Here is an 18,980-nt window from a genome sequence, read left to right as displayed (position 1 = left end):
CATTGGGAACAAGTAATAATTACTTTTCTCTCGCGACGTTCAAATGAATAAAAAATTGCAATTCTTTTATCGTACTTCGTCATTTTCTTTCTGCTCTGTACGTTCGTACCGGAGTCGACGTATGATATTCTATTCAAATAATTTGATCGAATAAACTCGCGAACGGAATCGTTTTTCTTCTGGCGTTAAACAAAACAGAGCTTTATTGAAGTTTAAATCGAAATCTCCGGCGATCTTGTTGGGGTACTGCGACGTTTTGTTTTTGCTCCTTTCTTCGACGGGAATTTTATAGTGAATCTAAATAAAAATTGAATAACAATTTTAGCAAATCTGATTAACGCGTTGACTGGCACGTCAGCTACCGTGATTGCCTTCCCTCCGCGTAGCAACGTTTCGAAATCCAATCTGCTGTGAATTGCATATAAAATTTCCTATATCCATGTATTCTATTTCTTTTTCTTTTTTTTCTTTTTCATTTTTATTTTTACACATCAGTTTTTCACTTTTCGAAAACTATAAAGAGTAGCATAAATTACGGAAGAAATTCTATGAAGAATACGAACATTAATAGGATAAAAAAGCGAAACCCGAGTTTGATAAAGTTACTCATAGAATTATAATTTTATCGGTCAACTAATTTGGCGTACATACGCGAGATAATATTCCCTCGAAATTTATGCTACAAGAACAAAAAGCACTAAAGCTTTGAGATGTGAACTGTGTTCAAAGAAAAATACTTTCAATATTAAAAATGCCTCGATAATTTGAACGTCGAATAAAACATTAATTCAGAACTTGAATCAAATTATTAATCTATCATCATTTATCAAAGTATCGTAGATACACATTGACACGGAGAGTTGCGAGCGTATATCACGTTTGATTACAGGCGTTGACAAGGGTTACTCGCTTTTGTGCATCCAGCCAACTATTTATGGTAGTTTGAGCTTCGGGTTACTCTCAGTTCTCGAAATGCAACCTATTCCAATGACTAATTGTAATTAATCGCCAATGACTCGTCCGTGTGTCAAACTATCGGTGACTGGTATCAGTTTCCCGAGCATCGAGACACGGTTAAGTCAAACATCAAAGCAACAAACGAGAGAGATTCAGTGTCGATACAAGCTGATAAATGCACCAAATGCGGAGTGCGCATTCCGTGAAAATCGAACGGTCTCTAAAAATGTGGAATTTTTCAAAATGTTACAAAATGATAACAATTAGAAAGAAACGCATCGAAATAGTGAGCGATATTGAAACCATGGATCAGGATATTGAAATCGTTACCAATGGAAGCTATTCAAGCTATCCGGAAACGCGAAATTTCAAACTGATATTAATCTTTTAAATTAAAAAATAGCGCAATATAGAAACGTAAAGTTGAATGATAAAATATAAAAGAGAGCTTGATAGCTTGAAAATCAAAGAGTACCAATTCATCCCCTGCGCGTGCAACATCCTGAATGGAAATATAGAGGGTGTCTCAAAAAAACATGCACCCCGTGAAAATCGCAAATTTCATTTTCCTTAATATTATTATTCAATTCGTATTGCTACGAGATTGTGAAAGGCCTCTTAAAATTCCGATTGAAGCTAGCGCTTGATCCGGTGGTACTTACGGACCGCGAATATTGATTAAATAAAAAGAGAGTTTGACTTTGACAGCGTCAAGAGTTCACGCTTATTCGTGGTATTATAAAGTGTCTCGTAAAATATTTGCAGACTAGAGTGTTCTCAGTACACTTGTAAATAGTAGTTACATTCGGTGCTTGTAAATCAAATATTCTCAAAGACACATTGCATATAGGATATCCAGGAAGTTTTAAGAACTTCTTTCCGGCAAGTTCGACTCCTTTGTGGAAATACTTCCTCGCAAATCTTTGATTAACTATCCATTTCCTTTAAATTAACCGGTTAGATCTTAAAAAGTCCAGCAGTAAAGCTAAGAATGAAACGTTCTTATCCTTCTCTATTCCTTTTCTCTCCACTTTCTCGGGTAATGCAATCGCCATATCTTTTTTTCATCGTAGACTCGGCGCGGCCCGCTAAGAGAGTCAGAAAAATCCGCCTTGAACCGAAATTTCTTTTTTAATGCGCATGCGCAGTGTATCTGGTTAATTAATGAAGCAAAGTTAACTAATGAATGCAATCATTTTAAAAGGTGCGGCCCTTCGCTAACCTCCGCTTCCACAAAGTGGTCCCCGAGCCAAAACAATTGCCCACCCCTGTATTACATCAATGTAATCTAGATTTACTAATGTAATCTAAGGCTACTATCACTTGTTCTATCAATAGGGCCTCTGAGAACTTAACGCGAGACACCGGTAATCGAATGATCCCAAGGTACCGGTTTCCTAATCGACCGCTTTCAATTTCACAAATTCTTCCCTTTACCGCGTCTAACTTGAACGCGACTTTTGAGCCACCCTGTACACGCGTTTCGTCCTGTTTATACGTGCGAACGCAAACAACTCGGTACACAGAGAATGGAACGTGCGGATGTTCCGCGTCGCTGTGAGTATCAGGCTGCTTTACACGTGCCAGTGCAAGCACGGCTAACGTTTAGACAGAATCGAAATTGAAGCACCGGAGGAGAGCGATGCTGAAACAGATTGGATTTAGTTGAGACGCATATCGATCTGTCATTACGCTATAATATCTATCTGCCTCGCTCTTGCTAGCTCTCACCACCCCGTGGTCTCTTCGGTGTCGCATAACTCTCGTTTGACGAGGACGTTTCGAGCGTAAGCTCGCCCCGTGGCGGGCATGCAAGTTTGAACAAGGGAATTATTGCAGTTGTACCGTTACTTTGACGCGAAAGTTATTATTGCTAAACTGTTCGCCACGATACGGAAAACGTGCGCGGCATTATGTACACAGTGTACGTACGTGGTGGAAACGTAACAGGGTGACGATGATTTTGTATGCACCACGACTTATGCCGGGGATTGAATCGAATTAGATTGTTCTGCACTGTATTATATTCTCTAATTTGCTTTAACTCTCTGTACACACGATATTTTGCCCTACTGTTTACCCTCGTGGTTGCGTTAATTGGGCTTACGTGGTGTTGAGTAATTAAGTTACGCGTTTTCTTTAGTCGTATCGCATTAACCCCTTCGTTGTATCAATTTTCTCCATAAAACTTTATTGAAAACCAAATATCATTCATCACTGGTGTTTTTATGTGTAATTGCCATTTTACAATTTCCATTGCATTCTTCCTGCATCGATGTTTAAACGCTTCATACAGAACACTCTGTACGTTAAATACATCGATACAGTTTACCGTTTGATTAATTTGATTATTACACGTTAAACGGTACAAATGCATCCCTCAAACGTATCGAATAACAATGGAACATAGCCAACAGGTATTCGCGTGAAAATATCATACAGGAAGAGAAGGAAATTGAATTAACAGTAGTATGAATGGTATTCAGCTTCCACATTCTCTCGGGAGATACACTCGTAACAATCGAAATCAATGTTTGCATTTTAAACAACGGATGTAACACGAGCTAATCACGATCGTTTTTACACGAAACGTAATAAACCAAAGCGTGCGCAAACGTTGCATTGATTTCCGTCTGGTTCAATATTTAGAGGAAAATCGCTTTGAAACGCGTCTTTTTAATGCCTTATATCGGGATTTATCGGCAGGATAACGTTGCAAGAGCTGGTAGATGTAGCGGCTGGCAAGATATACGTAGGATTAGACCATTTCGACGGTAAGCTCGACGTCCGAGCAATCAGATGTTCCGTTCTCACGTTCTGATCGCTAATCGCTCTCCTACTAATAGTGGAAAGCACTTCAACGCTGTACTTTTAACCCTCGCTGTTAAAATGAATCCAACGAGAACATTTAAACACCTATTTCACTTGTTCCTCGCTACGAAAATCATATTCAGGTATTGCATTTTTCGACGAAATTTCCGTATTCTACTCTTTGAAGCGAATTTTCCAAAGTTTAAATGTCCCTTTTCACCGAGTACGAAACCTCGTTAGAGCGGTAACTAGTTTAACAACAATACCGTCGGGTGTATAATATACGCGTATCGGAATACACGTAAACTAGGTTGGAATACAAATCAGACTCGAAGAGATTCGGCGTAAAGTCGAAGAAGTTTGTCTCTATGGATGAACGGCGTGTCGGATATTATGCAGGGAATGGATAAATGGTTTAGCTAAAGATATATTTACAGTTTTCTTTGTATCCTATAACTGTATACGTTTGACGTTAAACAGCCTCTGTAATTTTTCGTTCGACAGAAAAGAAACTTAAAATTTCAGCGACAGAGCAAGGCCACATAATTCTAGATTCTAGACTATCGGGTACCGACTCACGAACGCGTGTTATACTTTCTAACGACTGGTATAAACGGGTTAAACGGATGGAAATTTATGTGTTCGGAGGGTGTGACACGTAAACCGTGTGTCCGGAGGAAAGTTGTTGAAAATCTGGTTGCTTTCGTTTGACGTCTACCTAGCCGGGGTTAGGTCACCGGGTTTTTCGTTTTATAAGCGAAACGAGAGGTCTCTTTAGCACAGTTTCCCGTCAGATAGGGCGACAACTTCGTCAAGATAGACGATTCGTTCGTGAGGCTTTTTCAGCGAGGAAAGATAAGAGTCTGGTTGAGGCTGCGGGTGTACTGAGCGAATCGACCCTTATCGTTTCACCAATGGCCACGTGATCGAATTTAGCCGAGATTGAAGCGGACCGGGGGGCACGGTTGTACGGGGACTTCCGGTAATCCACTTTCCCTTAAACCGCAGCCACCCTTAAAGCAGGATAAATGGTTAGCACGGAGAAACCAGAAACCGAAGTAAATTCTCGAGAGTGCACGGCGGATTAGCTTTCCGCGCTAACTACTCGTATTACAGGGAACAGTACCGACGAAATTGGAATATATTTCCAGCAGGTTCAGCCTACTTCCTTTGACACACTAAATATTCTATTTTGAACTTAACGCAGAACACCGTCGCGCCTCCGTCTTGCCCACCTGCACCGATTAATAACGTTCCTTGAATCCAACGTGAAAATGCGTATTGTTAGTTACCTGAGGCGTTCCACGAAACGTTCACCGATGATTAATAATACTTTTTCTTCGGCTACAGCTTGCGATACATCGTAAGGAATATTGGTTAAATTTCGCGGGGGTATTGTACAGCTTATCGTATAACTTTATGCTGGCTGTTGCGAAAAGTGATAAAATTGTGATAAATTTTCTTCATAAGCAAGGAAGAAAATATTTTTGAAAATCTGATAATGGTAAGGGTATTTCATTCGGCTCGTCGTAGAATGTTTTCATTTTTATACGATATAAAGTTTAATTTAAAATCGCGTTCGAACGGTATCATTATTTTCACGAACACGTTTCTGCGTGATTTTCGAGTGGTCTTAGAAGACTCTAATACTCGATGAGGACGTTTTTGGTTGAAAATCAATTTGCTCGAGTTCTGCAAGCCCCCGTGTAGAGCGGTGTGCCAAATTCACAGGACGTGCAACAACTTCGACAGTACCTGCTACCTGATATGATTTCGGGCTGCTTCTACTCAGCCTGGGAAAATGGAATTTTCCTCGTCTCATTTTCGTACACGCCTGTTTTAGGTACGTGCGTTTGTAAGGTTTATTACCAGATACACAAGAATCGTTAGTTGATACGTAATTCTTATATCGTATCTCGAATATTACAAGTCTCAGGTTTTCAAGATAATCACCGAAGAAGTGATCTCTATTGAGAAAAACATAGTATCAGGTTTCAAAACGATTGTAATTATAGCGTGTCCGAGTGTACACGAACATTTTCACCGTGGCGTTGAACGCGTTAACCACTTAAGAATGGCAACGAAAGAATCGAGGGAAAAGAAAAGGCAGTAAACTCGCTAATTAGGTCGTTGTCTCCGTATTATTCGGAAGTAATCAGGCTATCGGTATCATCTGGGCAACTAAGAGGGGAAAACCGGAAGCGACGAGAAGGGAGCACCGGTGCAGGAGGAAATTATTATTGCCGGTAATCACGCGAAGTTCACGCTGCGTCGCTTTCTCGAACCCGTGTATTCTTGAAGCAAGCCTCGCTTAACAATTCTTTCATCGGGAATGCCGCTAAGTGGCGAGAACCTGAAGAAACCGACGTATGGAAATGAGAAAAAAGATCGTGGCCTACGTAAGTAGACTCATTTATACTTTACGCTCGCGACTATAATCACCTGTAGAGATTACCTATAAAATTATATTACAGCCGATTAAATCTATATACAAATTCAATATATGTTTTTGCAAATTTTCTCTCCTTATCGTCGCGATTGAATTCCACGCGAAATTTCAACTGAAATATTTTTCTCTCGTCAAGTTCGATTCGACAGCGAATGCATCTGGCTGGTCGTGAAATGTTTACTCGAACTTTCGGGAAAGGCATCGGCAGGGATTGGCGATTGTTTACGTTTCAAGTTGAAGCTTTCAGAAATTACAGAGAAACCATGGCGAAAGAGCTTTATTCCTGAATGGAGATTAATCCAAGTTAAAATTAGAAATGTTTACCCAACGGTTATTTCGATGATGATGTTCAAAAAGAAAGAAGTCTGCAATCCAGGAAGTTACCCAATAAACTTTTAATTTAAAAGAAGCTTCGCGCAATATTTTCAGCTTTGTAACTTCTTCTTGTAAAACATTTTCGCAACAGATTTTATAATAATATTGGAACGAAGATTTTAAAGAACTTATACACGGAACTTTATGGAAAAGTTTGATGTTAATTATGCAGTTAGTTTTTCCAACAAGGGCATCGATTGGTAGAATTTGACTCGGCTTAAAAAAAAGAAAAAAACCAAAAACCAGGGAATCTTCATCAGAAAAACGGGTTTTTCGACGTAAAATGTTTCACGGACGATATTATAATCCTTTGCACGCGAGGTTCGCAGCGAATTGCGTTTTCGAGCGTCGAGTTTGCGCTCGTACGTCAGGGCATCGTAAATATTGAAAAATATTCTTTTGCGTTCCGTCGTGATAAATGTTTGAAAAAAAAAGAAAAGAAAACAAAAAATATTTACGCGCGTGAAGCGGTCGAATCAAAGGGAAAGGCACGAAAAAACAAGTGTTTCGTTAAAAGCAACGAGATCGATCGAGATCGTGTTCGATCGCGAAAATCCGTACACGGATTTACCAGCCGTTTAACGCGAAACGTATCGAAAAAACCTATAAAAATTGTTGAATGTTTTTTTGTGAAACGTACATCGATAGCTATTTCGAACACCTTTAGAACCCTAGAAACGGTGAATTATCGAGCGACTACTGTACTCGACTGAGCAATTACAGCACGAAACGAAGAACAGCATCATTGTTGATTCGTTATCGGTATAATGTCGAAGATGAACAGTTTGCCTCGATGAAAGTGCTCCACCGCGTATCCTTCTCATTACTCAAGCAAAGTGTATATAGGTCACAGACGTTTCCATTGTCCATCTCGTTTACGTTCGTTGCTGTTTCCACGAGGATCGCGTTAAATGGATGAAAATTCCAAGACGGTTTCGATCGTTTTAAGAAGCTCGAAACGGCGAAGAAAATTGAATTCTCGATAATGCACAAGCAACGAGAACACGTGCCGAAACGATCAATATGGACAGCATCGTTTTTTACCTGAACACCATTTTTTCCTCCTCTTTCTCTCTATTTCTCTTTTTTATAGAAGTTACACGTTTTCTTCTCTTTTGTCGGTTATCCATTCGAACCTTTTCTCGCGTGAAGATAATCTACTTAACGCTTTTAGTCTTTTAGTTGCGGCGAATAGGCGGGGAAACTCGGTATAATCTCGCCCGATGGAGATAATAGTTGCATACAATTTAATATTTCATCCGTCATCGTTCAGATTTTTCATTCTTCCAGCCTCGAGCTGATGGTTTAACGTCTTCTTGCTTTTATGGAACTTTATAATCCAAACAGAGTTAGGGACGCCGAATGATACGAGATCTCTAAATTATTTAAAAGCAAGGATATCAACCGAATGGTATACGAGGATGGATTAATTAGTAGCAACGTTCGCCTTATAAAGGGCAATGGTCGTAATCTTTGATTGATTAACATGCTGATTACTGTAGAGGGTCATTAGTGGGCATTAGTAATCGACTTGCTAATGGCGTTATGAGGTGTTGCTAGTCATTATCAGAGATCGATGATCAAGATTTTATCACATAATTCGACAAGGAGGAAAGAATAAACATTAGCAGGAACATAGGATATGCATTATTGCTCAATTGTTAGAGTCGAAAGGGGCAGTAGATATTTTTAACCCAGAAGGATCGCTGGTGGATCGATAACAGGGCCGTGCTTTATCGTGCCGGCAATCGTGTCGTTTCTAACGATATTCAGCTAAGATTCAGTAACATCTTCGTCTGCGATGCAAATGCGATGCAAGTGCTTGGTAAAAGGCTTCGTTGCCGGTGTGCCCTCTTTTAGCGCGAGAACAATTACTGTTTGCCCTGATGCGAGTTCACGACATTTTCACTGCAACACCTAACGGCAACCGTGCCTTTGAAAATATTTCACTCCTACTCGCTGTGACTCCGTTTCCGTTTCAGCGAACACTTTTCCGCTCTGGAACCATTTAACCTGCTTTTGATGATCCATGATGAACGAGTAAATAATTGCGACTAAACTAAACTCTGAAATTCTACTTGCTCCTCCATTCCTCCTTGTTAGAGCACATAATACGCGTTACTTCCCACTAGAAAATTGTCGATCATTTGAATTTTATTTCGAGGAAAAATCGATTCCTTAAAAAAGAGTAAGCGAAATGTTTGCAAGCAACGTTGGTCGCTTGGATCGCGATCGTAATTGCACGTTTCTCCAGACAAAAAGGATTACGTTAAAAAGCAACGTAGCCGAATGAAGCAAACGTTAGAATTGCGGCTTCGTTTGGCAGAGAGTATAAAAAGCTTGCTACACAACGCAAACACGAATTTAGAGGAAAATTCATGAAATGTGAGATATGCCCGGTATGCAGGCAGTAAAAGAATCTTTGAACACCTGCTACGTATTTGCATAAGTGAAAAACTGGTAAAACTTTCGCCCGCTACAACCTGCAAGATAATAAATTTCATCGAAGTTGCAACGATCGCGGAACATAAAAAAAAAAAAAAGAAAAAAAAAAGTACACAACTCTGGCAAACATTTCTGGAATGTTTCGCATCGATAGTTCGCATTGATTTATTACGATCGTTTTGTTGTAATTCTGATGGAAAGATGCAATAGATGCATTCCTATAATCTTCGAGAACATAAGAGGATCGAAAAGAATTAAAAAGTCTACGGTATCGAATCAATGATAATATGAAAATGAATTCCACGATAGCCCCCATTGTTTGCTATCTTTCCCAGGTATAAAATTCAAGTCGAATGCTCGACGAAATTTAATCAGAATCCATAGAAAATCATAAAAGTTTCACTCTACCTTTAGCCATCCATTCGAAGGGGCTGGAGGGGATTAGAGAGCGGATAAGTCTTCTCGGTTGCGCGATTCACAGGGTCGTAAATTTTAGCCGATGTCGTCTTGCCTTAAGTTTTCTCCAGAGCTGGAAAAGACGAGGTCCGCCGCACGACGTAGCCGTAGACTCGAATTCATCGATCAGCCACTTTTCTTTGAAACTGCCTGGATCAACCTGAAACATCTTTCGAAGGGGAGAATAAGTAGAAACTCTTTTCTTGCTAAAATTTTTGGGTAGATAGGCTGACAGGGAAAGAGCAACAGATACGTTGGAACAAAAATGGGTAAGAAATCTGGAAGTTTATTGCAAAGTAAGCATATTGAATTTCATTCGATGACGTGAAATATAAAATATTATTGAGGGTTTCATTACAAAGGATACAATAAATTATTAGTTATTAATGGTTTTGGAAATTCTTCTTGGGGAAGTTAGTAACATTGAACCTCGTATTTTACTTAAGAAGGGGAATAAGCATTCTTCACGTTCATGTATGATGTATGTTTCCAATGCGGATCAAAGTATCACGGCAACAATGGCTCCTTGAATCGAATTTAATAGATGTGCGTTGACCGAAGGCAGATCAATACTTGAACCGACCTATACACTGATTCTTTTGATCCTTCTTATCGCGTTTTACACAAACATCAGGGTGAAACCAACTGTACTATGCAATCAACTCCATGTAGCGGAATTTTCCAAATTTATATATAGTGGAATTTCATTTTTCAATGACAATAATTTTCAAACGTTTATCGCGAGTCTTAAAAGAATAGTTCATTTCCGAACGATTCGACTGATTGATCCCGTTAAATAAACTGTAATTCTGTCATCGATCGTGTACACACGTCCACGCGTGAACCGAAACACAATTTCTCAATAAAAAAGTGCGAATCCCCGGGGTCGATTCGTTGGCAGCAATCGGCAGGTGGTGCGAGGCGCGACCCAAGTGTATTGTAAAGCAATATTTACTGGCACAGTGTCCATTACCAGGGTTCGCCGTCATCGTCGGTCACGCACATGGTCGGATACGTGTTGCTGGAGAACGTATCGGTGCCTCGATACCCCGGGGGTCTCCCGTAAACATTTGAAATTATTCGCCATCAAGAGGAGAGACGCAGGGTCGTTGAGCGTGTCGGCGAAGCGACCGGGCGTAAAATCAACGCTTATTCTCTTTGACGCAACCATCTTCCAGTCAGTTTAGTCGCGAGCGACTTTCGTTGAAAATGGAGAACGAGTATAAAGGGTGTTTCTCAAAGAGAGAAAGAGAAAGAGAGGCGGTATATTCGGGCCAGAAATTCCTACGTCGCCAACAGGAACACCGTGTGCACGTGAAAGCCTTTCGCCGAAACTTTTCCCTCGAATAGCCTTCGGTTCCGTGTCCCCTTTTGCTTCCCGAAAGCTGAAGCGACCATTTTGGAAACTCGTTATAACGTTGGATCGTTTCAACGACGAAAGTGGAGGCATCGTTCATAAATACCGGCATGGTCGACTGAAACGAAGAACTCGACGAGCAACTCGACGGGGAACGTTCATTATAGAGCCGCGGTGGGTTATTTAATCGCGGTTGGCGTGTCTCATCCTCGACTTAACATTATCGACGATTTTTGACGCCGACGAGCATCGTAAATTCCACCTCGATTACCTGCCACGATAATTACGACCACGATTTCTTCATTATCTCCTCGCGGCTGGATTTACTCTGCCGAACCCGCGAAAATGCTCTTAAAGGAAATGAGAACTTAACCCTCGTCTCACCGAATTTTATGCCACGAGATAACACGATTGCTTCTTTCATTCTATTGCTGCTTTCGATTCGATGAGAACGAAGCATTGCTTTCAGACGAAATCAGTCAACCAGTTGGGGGGGGGGGGGGGGGGGATTTTAATATTCTATATGGAATTTCATTTTGTAGTTTGTTTCTCCGTAATAGAACTGTGCGGTTAACACGTGGATTACCGCGGAGGCTGTCACCATCGCGCATCGCGATTTTCATTTAGTTAAATAATAAAAAATAATGGAGAAAAAGGTTCGAATATCATAAAAATGCCACCCACGCTTCAGTTTGTTATTTTCAGTTATTATTATTTAAAAAAATACCTCTCCTCTTTTTGTTAATTATTTTCATTCCTTTTGTTAATTGCAAAATAAAAGAAAATTCTAAATACAATGAAGCAGCAGATGGAACGATAAAATTTTCACTGTATAATCAATGATAAAACTACACAACTTTGCACTTAATGTTAATTGCATCAAAAAAGTGCCTACCTTTGTAAAATAGATTTCAATTATCCTATGTTGAGAAGCTGTCGCGGAATATTCCCTGTTAGATATAATCTAATCATTGATCTAAAGCTCAAATCGTCAGGGTACGAGGTCATCTTCAACTTCGCTCTGTCAAACAAGCTTCTCTTCGTGTTCTACCAGTTCGATATCGTGCGCTTCCGTGTTCTACAAGTTCAAAATCGTTCGTGTCTGATCTTAGAAGTCTAAAAGTAATTTTCAACGTGTTAGAGTTCGCAGTCTACAGTTGCTAGTTTTACAACTTCAAAACCCTCTGTATTAAACGTTATAGATCAGATGGTTCTTTATAATTACCTGGCAGAATTCTAGATGCTTCGGCCCTTGAATGGGTCAATCATTCTGAGCAACATTTACGTAATGAGATAACAGGCTATCCCCGTAACCCGAAGAAGGGTTTATAAGTCGTACGATACAATTTTTAATGGAACTTTCGCAAGATATTAATTAACCGCGGAAAATATTCCGCGGAATAACAGGTGAACCGTTGTTGCCTCTTTCAAGAAGCCCTCTGGCCCGAATAACGCTTCCATCGACAGATCAATGGAATCCGAATAAGAGGCGGTATCTCGGAACAGCCTCATTTGGCCTCCTTTCTTTGACAGTGTCAAGCAAGAGATCGCACAGCCTCTTTCTCTTCTTCGCGAAAAGAGGAATCCAGGTCAACCGATTTATCAGCTTGAAATCTATCAATTACGTAAAACAACAAGAAAACAGTATCCAGCACACGAACCCTATGCAAGAGAAAATAGCGAGCTAACGTTAAGGTGCCATTAGAATTTTTCATGATACGCTATCATATCAACGGAATTAATTAAACATCAATTCCACCAATGTTCCACAATTCACAATAAACGGCACGTACGCTATGGGGGTTGGTTCGCGTGCTCGTCGAAGGAAACGAGGGAAAAAGAAGAGGAAAGGGTTGAAGTAAGAGGTGGGTGGAAAACGACGAGGTTTGTAAAGAATAAATAGGGGACAAACCGGGGAAAAGGGGATTACGTTAGCGAGGGAAATTTCTGCGCCAGAGATAAACGTTGAGACGCGTGTCCAATGCGGCGTACGGGAGCTTATCAAAACCTCGCGTTATCGTACACGCGGAAGTATAAGTAACACGGTTGGACAGCTTTTATTTTTTCACGAGGACGCACGTGCTTGCAGCAGACTCGAATGCACACGATGTTTGCGCTCGTTTTTGTTTGCAGTGCAACGCCATCGAATTCCGTTTCGTTATGATCAGCGTAAATTCGACTTCACGGTCGGACGCTTCGAACTTCTGTTCGATTCTTGTAAAATCTCGATTTAAAACTGAATTTTCTAAGTTTACAATGACTATTTTAAAATAGTTCCTATTTTAGAGAGGTTAACATTTTCCTAGTGGCACGTCAGCCCTTTACGATTGTTTTCGCAACTAGGTGTGCCATAATTAAGCAGCCAACTGCTTGCATACAAGAACGCCTCCGGCAAAGTTTCTTCGTCCAAGAAATTATGTAAGAGTTTCAAATACGACCAGATGTAAAGTGGAAACTTTGATAAAAGTACGAATTCATCAAACTATCAAAGTTACTTCTTTCGTAATTACCTACATGAATTGAAAAGTAAGTGTAATTAATACTCGAATATAGATCGGCAGTTTGATCAGAAGGGAAAGGTTGTTAAACTTAATGGAAAAAGAATAGTGAACTTTACAAGCCATGAAATTGATCTTGAGAAATAGGATTTACGATGGGACACGTTTATTTGTTCGCGGTTGGAAACAATCGTATCGCTCAAACGGTCATCGATTTTCATGGAATAACGAAAGCACCGACGGTGTATTCAGAACTAATTCCGCTGGAAGAATAATGCCGGTGTAGCGACACGTCGGTAATTGCCCGGGGAAGGGGGCCACTGATCAATGTTTTAAACAATAAAGCAGGAGAATGTATGCGCATGGAGGATTGCGAAGCGCGGGCAAATCTGTTCGCGGAAATTTCGCCGGCGATTATGCTTCATGAATTTCAATCGCGGCTTCAGATTAAGATCGTTCAAAATTGACCGCTGCAATTGGCCGAATTCGCCAACTTCGAACGATTTGCGTATTTTGCGATGCGCATATCCAAGTAATTCCACAGGGGAGATGATCGAAAGGCTGACCATGCGATAATCAAAAATTAAAGCGAAGACTGCGATTGAATATTACAAGTTCTATTTTAAAATCAAGGTTTTTCACCTGGTTGCTAAAGCAACGATGATTCTGTTAGTTGAACAACTAATTACATCATAATTGAATGTTTATAGTGAGTCAAAGTTTTCTACAAACAACCCTAAGTCATCAAAGGGAGGTTCGTTAGCGCTCGTTTAAGGTGTCTGGAGAACGTTACTTGTTATTACTAGACTACTGATGTTTATTCACCAAAGATACGTCAAAGTATGCAAATATAACGTGCAAATGACGATAGCGTTTAAAATTAAACAAAGGTGTATAGCCAGGAAACGTTCCAGTCGATTGTCACGCGTATGAATCAAATTAAATAAAGAGACGTGGATCGATAACGAATACCTTTCCATGGCCACGGTTCGAAAACTCGTGAAATACGAGTCGACTCGGTCAACGACGATATTTGGCCGATATCGGAGGAAGTTCGAGGTGCTGGAGACTGGTCACCAAAGTCTCCATAAATCGGCTAATCTGGCAACAGAGCCGTGGTACATCATGCTACGATATTTTGTAGGAAAATCGGTGCTACTTTAACGCGTTCACTGCGACAATTTTTTTGAAAATTTTTCTATGGTGCAAAAATGATCAAAATTAATATTCAAACTGATATTTCTCACCTGGAAGGAAAATATAATGCTGACGTGTACATGCTCTATATCGCAATGAAAGCGTTAACGTCTGCACTAGTTTGCCAGAAGTCGACATCGACCGGTCGGTCGGTCGACCACCGTCTCGAATAGACAAAACTTTTCGCGTGTCACTCTTAATAATGCTATTTATTACGGTAATAAACGCTACTACGATCGCATTCGCCTACGTGCTAGCGTACACCAAGAATATCGCTGCAATCCTCTTATCTTCGAAGCTGGCTGCGAAGAATAGCAAGCTGATATTAACACCTCGCTGCTCGTGGACCAAGAGAATGCTTATAGGATACTGATATTTGTTGGTGTACCGTCGGTGTGGGTATATTTTATAAAAGAAACGAGAGAATGGACAGGTTATAAAGTGTGACTGAAGAATGATTCTTACCGAGTTCCATGCTTCCGGATGTGAGCGAGGAACGTTTGAGAGAAAACAGAAAGGATCGAGTGTCTGAAAGTGAAAAATGTTTTTCAACCAACTTCCAGCGAATGCAAGGAATATTTTGAGATCATTGAAAATGATACCGTCACTGAAATATTATAAGATAAACCATAGAAAGTGCGAAAACAACCCCTATAGGGGTTAAATTGCCAAGTGTGGATTGAAATTCGATATTTATTTGGCTCGATTAACAGATTGCAACAATAATTTCTAAACAGATAACAGAAGTGCTTTAAATTAGAGAATTATTCAATATTGAACTGTGAACTAATTAACGAGGTTAACGTTACACAGGTCAACAGTCTTTCATTATTTGCAAAATAAAAGCTACGTTAATACCAGAGTATTGGATGTGTGCCATCAATATATCGTCAAGTAGCTCTTTGTAAGTTTCAATGTTGATCCTGGATACTTCAGTGTATAATTGATGTTTATGGTCATAACTGAAATACATTTTGAGTTGGCAGTACTCGACCTCCTTGTTAAACAATTTTCATCACCATTATGAAATTCTATGCTTTTCAGTTCTGTTCAATTTACCCCGTGTAAGGTCGTGACTCGACAAATCACCCGTGAATCTATCCACGATAAATACGTTTTTTCCTTTATACTGTTTTCTTTCTTAGGTCACCAGATAACTGCTTCGCCATCTATTTTTTTCGCTCCGCTACACTTTCATTTTCCCTGTTGACCTGCGATCGGGGCGATTCACTAATCGTACGTGTCGCTAAATCGACAATAACTATAAATCCTGACCATTAAACGAAGGAAAATCGGGCGGAAGGAAGGACGTGAAGCGGATATAACAAAAGCACACGGCTTCCTGTTATTTCGTTAGGGTGGCGACAAAAATATATTACGCTGAAAGGTGTCTAAACACGCATGAAGACTGTGTCAAATAAAGAAGTAGGTGAATAACCACGAAGCGATAAAATGAAACGAAGGGATCGTACAGATATGGACTCGTCAATAAGACTTTCTGCCAGACTATCTGCTTTAGATGAAGCGATGTTCAATGCTAGGAAACGTGATCTATTTGAATAGATCTCGATGGTTAGGTAGAGAACTTGCGGGAAATAGGGACTTCACGATGATGATGGAAATCCTCTGCTATCAAGTGTATGATGTCCCAATGGTTTGAAGCAATGGTTTCTAGCCTATTCAGTGGTATCGGTTTTACCGATGATGTTTCCTCGATTGGATAATCTCTTGATTGATCTCTGAAGTAATGGTATTGCCGACGTCCTGTTTACATCCCATTCTCACCAAAAATCGATTGATACAATCTTCCTAGATTAACGTACTGAACGATGCTTGAGTTATCGATGATTTCATTAGACTCCCTGTAACATCATATCTACAGTAATGAACTAACCTAATTAGTTAACTTCTCGAGGGACGATAAAATGAGGTGTACAAAAGCAAGAAACAAATGAACAAAATGCTATTCGTTAGGAACTCCCGTTCGTTAAAACTGAAAATGGCAACTATCTGTACGTTTACAGTAGTTCAGCACGTCAACAATTGAATAATGAACAGCCAACGAAATTGTCGAAAACCGTTTTCTATGGTGGGTTGCGAACAAACGTAATTTCACGCACGAAGAGACCAATTGAAAATAATACGGCAAATGGAAGCGTTGCACGAAAACGGATCCAACCGACCAAGGATACGATTTACAGAACGAAGAATAATTTGATCGATAAGCATTCTACACGAGAAGAAAAATCGATAACTTCGTGTATCCGTCTACGGAACGGTACTTCCCTCATCTTTCAGATCCAAGATGTAGTTAATCGATTATTTTCTGAACGGTCTAGTCTAGCATTAAGCTTGCATGTCGTTCTGAGCTATTTTCAACATGTTAATAAACTACCGTTAATCAGGGTGCATTTTCTCGTTATCGACGTTAACAATTTTCTCTCTCTTTATACAGGGTGGTCTAACTAAAATGGTATCAATTTTATTTCCTTCAAACTTATAATAAACATCCCTTATTTTTTTCTTTTTTTAATGAAATGATCACCTCTAATGGTCTTCTATATATGTTGATATTTGCATTCGCTTCAAAGAAAATCGTTTATACTACTTTATTCGGTCCACCTAGTATATTTTTCTACGTATTGTGCTATTTGCTTGTACTCTACATTATGGTTGTTTGATAAAGGTTTACTCTAGGAGTTAATAGCTGGAGGAGAACTCGCGTGCATTCTAAAGCTAACTAATAATTTCAAGTTATTTCGCTATTAAAAAATTTTTAAAAAAGAAGGTGGAATGATAATTCTGAATTTTATCGATATTATGTTGCTGAAATATTCAATTCAGAAACTTAATCCTTAATTTCATTAATTCATTTTGTTGTACTAATTAATATCGTTATTTCTACTGTTGAAGGAAGCTCAACAAGAAAGCTTTCCTCCTGGGTTTAAAAGACATTACCTGGCTGTAACTGTAAGTTTATAGTCTGTTTTACAGTTCCACAAGCTGGTACAATGTTAATTCTCCGCTTCGATATACTGAATGCTTGTTTATTATCGAGCGCGACGCGTTCTCGTTTACTTAATTGACCTGGTAATCGCTGCATTGATCACTGGTCACTTAATGTTTCAACTTCAATGCTCTGTATCATGCATTTGCTATTGTCAAATTCTGGTTCACATCATTAAATACTTAGGTCGATAAACCTTATCCAGTAGGGATCACGAAGAATCGTTTTACCTTCTACTTTGAACCAAACAAAGATTCGTCATCTTCTCACTTGTAAAACCTAATTTTTTAAAATCAATTTTACTTTATTCTCCTTTGGGATTGCAACATCTCAGAGGAACGTTTGCCTCGTAAAAAATTGTTTTGCGAATCATTTTTTCAGAGCCATGCAAATCGTTCGACCGATTACATTCGAGGCAATAAGAATAATCTTATCGAGTTCGCTAACGACCATCGTTGATTTTTTCCCCGTTAGCTCAATTTTTCTTCCTGCCTTCTATGGTAAATGAGACACGAATGATGCAACCAATGGCCATTTGACCCATATCCATCCGAAACTGTCGGTTAATGAGTTTCGCTAGTGCAACGACAACGTCAACCTCGCGTACATTCGTGCTCCTAGCATTTTTTTTCCATTTATTTTTTGTAATAGCATCGAGTATGACGTCGATGTGAATTTCAGTTATTTATGCCACGATCTGAAAGCTCGCTCGATATCGCTCGAAATTCGCAAAGGTAAATGGACAGAAAGAGTTCTGATAAACAGGTCGAAGAAATGTAAATAGTAGCCGCCTGAAGTACGAAGGAAAATTTGCTCAGGAATTTGATAAAAATAAATATAATCAACGCGTTGCATGTCACTGGAGGTCACCGATAAATTGAAAAAAATGAAAAAAAAATAACAATTAACAAATGCTGAATGATCATAATTATTATAGCGCGCCATACCTCATTAAATTTTTGCTAGATTAACGGTTTATGACGAATACGAGCGTCAAAAGCGTGGAGAAACGTTTCGTTGAAATTCAGTAGAGAATAAGGTAGGAGCAGTGAAAAATATAGAGGATTATCTTGTGAAACATGGTTGAGAAAATTATGAAAATTTGCAGTGTTTCAGAATAAGTATCCTGTTAATTTTCTCTGTATTAAAGGTGGAAATATGTTTGTTTGCGTCTGCGTGCTTCTAGAAGGCAACCTGCAAATTTTCGAGACTGCGTAGCTTCCGCATGATATCTATCAACCGCGGAGGTTTCCGGTACCGATGTTATCGTGCTTCACTGTTTGCCTTCTCGTTCAGCAACCAGGCCGATCAATATGGTTAAACTTATCCGAGCTCGATGGATTCGAATGGAAATTAAATACGAGATACTCTCGCCTCCATTCAACAATTTATTTACTTTCAAACAGATGATTCATTCATAATCATTTT

At 39.5% G+C, this 18,980-nt stretch overlaps 1 protein-coding gene across 7 annotated transcripts in view; it reads right to left on the bottom strand.

Moving 5' to 3' along the window:
• Window positions 1-9,453: 9,453 nt before the first annotated feature.
• Window positions 9,454-18,980, bottom strand: part of LOC114873994 (unconventional myosin-IXAa-like) — a 58,576-nt gene continuing 49,049 nt past the window's right edge. For 6 of the 7 annotated variants that reach the window (XR_003789024.2, XR_003789025.2, XR_006829352.1 and 3 more), the window contains one exon: window positions 9,454-9,662. The gene's annotated coding sequence lies outside the window, so the exon portion shown is untranslated. Of the gene's footprint in view, window positions 9,663-11,836; window positions 11,929-18,980 lie in introns of those variants that run through there. The other variant, XR_006829351.1, reaches the window with a different exon arrangement.

Source organism: Osmia bicornis, chromosome 4 (assembly GCF_907164935.1).
Source record: "Osmia bicornis bicornis chromosome 4, iOsmBic2.1, whole genome shotgun sequence".
NCBI classification, from domain to species: Eukaryota; Metazoa; Arthropoda; class Insecta; order Hymenoptera; family Megachilidae; genus Osmia; species Osmia bicornis.
The sequence above is the reverse complement of the archived record's forward strand: the minus strand, read 5'-3'. Positions and strand labels throughout refer to the sequence as shown.